This window comes from Crocuta crocuta, unplaced genomic scaffold (assembly GCF_008692635.1).
Source record: "Crocuta crocuta isolate KB4526 unplaced genomic scaffold, BGI_CrCroc_1.0 scaffold425, whole genome shotgun sequence".
In the NCBI taxonomy this organism is placed as follows: Eukaryota; Metazoa; Chordata; class Mammalia; order Carnivora; family Hyaenidae; genus Crocuta; species Crocuta crocuta.
The window spans coordinates 320141-322735 of record NW_027531909.1 but is presented as its reverse complement, the minus strand read 5'-3'; positions in this window follow the sequence as shown (position 1 = coordinate 322735).

Below are 2595 nucleotides of genomic sequence, written 5' to 3'. Positions count from 1 at the left end.
GATAATCTCCACATCTCAGTCCCTCACAATCATATCATCAAAGTCCCTTTTGCTATATAAAGTAGTATTCACAGGCTCTGAGGATTAGGGTATGGGTGTCCATCTCACAGGCAAAAACTCCATTCTAAGGTCCCCAAGGGCCTTATCCATTGCACCGTTGTGTTAGCATGAGATGACTCTTTGAGCTGAGGGTGATGGTGGTAATGATGGCAATGGTTAGAAACTCTGGACCCTCTATTTCTTGTAACAAGTGGAACTCCAAGGGTCGGTGTGTTTGAGGCATTAATAAGATTATTGACCCTGAAACATGTTTGTCCAGACACCCTGAGAGCAGTCTCCTTTTTCTTAGAAAGCATAAGTGTGGGCAAAGCAGTCTTATTTTGAAGATCTATTTGCAAGTCCTTTGAGAGTTACTGAGCATCATTAATATCTTGTTCTGAGGTGCTATTCTTAGACTTTCCCAATGCTTTTGCATAAAGTAGAATCTTTAAGTATCAGGCCTTTATCAGTTTATTTTCATGAAAAGTTTTGCCTCTCTGGTAGTGTCTGCAAAGTGCTAGATGCTTTAGCAGTCAACAGGAATGCTGTATGGTGCCAGAGCTCTAACCTGAATATGCTGCCTGTGGTTTCCTCGGTTTATTTACAAAGTCAATCAAATGTACAATGATAGCCACCTGAAAATATCATCAAAACAACCTGTTAATAATACAAAGCTGAGTTTATTCTTACCAAGGTAAGGGCAATAGTTACACAACAAATGCTTGTATAATTGCCATCTACTATCTTGACAGAACTTTAGTGCATCTCAGTGAGCAGAGGGCAAAATCAGGATATTTATGGAGCTTCAAGTCTGGCTTAAGGCAAATCACTCGGTGCGGATGCGTGATTAAGGCTGAGTGAGAATTGTGATCGAATAGTCTGGCACTGGTGGACACAGCAAGGCAAAGCCAACAGAGGCAAGGGCTCAAAGGATCTTGGAGAATAAGTAGTTGCTTCAGTTACTTGATGCTATCTATTGAAGAAGTGGAGAGTTCAATGTTTATTTCACTGATCTTTATTTACTTATTATTTTTTAAATACAGTTTATTGTCAAGTTGGTTTCCATGTAACACACAGTGTTCATTCCAACAAGTGCCCTCCTCCATGCCCATCACCCATTTTTCCCTCTCCCCCACTCCCCATCAACCCTCAGTTTGTTCTCAGTATTTAAGAGTCTCTTGTGGTTTGCCTCCCTCCCTCTCTGTAACTATTTTTTCCCTTCCAATCCCCCATGGTCTTCTGTTAAGTTTCTCCTGATCCACATGAGTGAAAACTTATGGTATCTCTCTTTCTCTGCCTGACTTATTTCACTTAGCATAACACTCTCCAGTTCCATTCATGTTGCTACAAATGGCTAGTTTCATTCTTTCTCATTGCCATGTAGTATTCCATTATACATATAAACCATATCTCCTTGATCCATTTGTCAGTTGATGGACATTTAGGCTCTTTCCATGATTTGGCTATGGTTGAAAGTGCTGCTGTGAACTATTTCAGTGATTTTTAAAAGGAAGTTTCTAAAATGCAAAATAAAACTATTTGCAAATTTATCTTCCTGGGCAAGGTTTTCCTGAAATAATGAAATAATATTGAGTAAGACTGGTATAGTAAAGTTATGTTAATGTGGACAGTAAGCTGTGTGGGTATAGATGGTTTGGGTTTTCACACACACATAAATATTTTTTGAGCACAGTCTAAGAAATGGTGGGAAAATAATGGTGAACAGAAGGGACATGATGCTGAGGGTCCAGTAGAAGAGAAACATAGTCAATTACAAAAAAAAAAAAAAAATTTAAATCCTGTAAACATAATGTTGAGTAGAAAAAAGTAAAGAGTAATGCATATAGCACACCCCATTTCTAGCAATGTAAAAGAAAGTAAGGTAACTGAACAGTGCCTTTGGAGTCACATATATAGGTGGTAAAAATACAAAGGAAAGAAAATAAATTATTACCAAAAAAACCAGAACAATGATTACTTTAGAAGGGAGAAAAGATAGTGATATGAAAGGGATGCATGGATAAATTTGGGGTGCCAGTGATGTTGTCTTTGCATTCAGTGCCAAATCCAAAACATTATTGCCAAGACCGATGTCAAAGAGCTTACATCCTATGCTTTCTTCTAGGAGTTTTGGGGCTTCAGGTCTTATGTTCAAATGTTCAATCCATTTTGAGTTGATTTTTATGCATGGTGTAAGGTTAGAGCCCAGTTTCAATCTTTTGCATGTGGCTGGCCAGTTTTTCCAACACCATTTATTGAAGAGACTATCAGTTCCCCACTATATATTCTTGGCTCCTTGGTTAAGCTGTCCCAGGTAAAAATGTAAATTCTAATGGTCATTTTGCAGCGTATGGTCCAGGAGATTAAATATCCCCAAAAAAATCAATGCTTGCAGATGGATTTATTGAAGTCACTTTAAATAGTTACCTTAGCAGAACTAAGACTACTCTTCAAATAGTTTCAAGTTATAGGAATTCCCAACCGTAAACAACATAGGCACAGGAACGTCAGCAAAATCTAAAAAAAAAAAAAAAAAAAAACCCACCCAAACCCAAG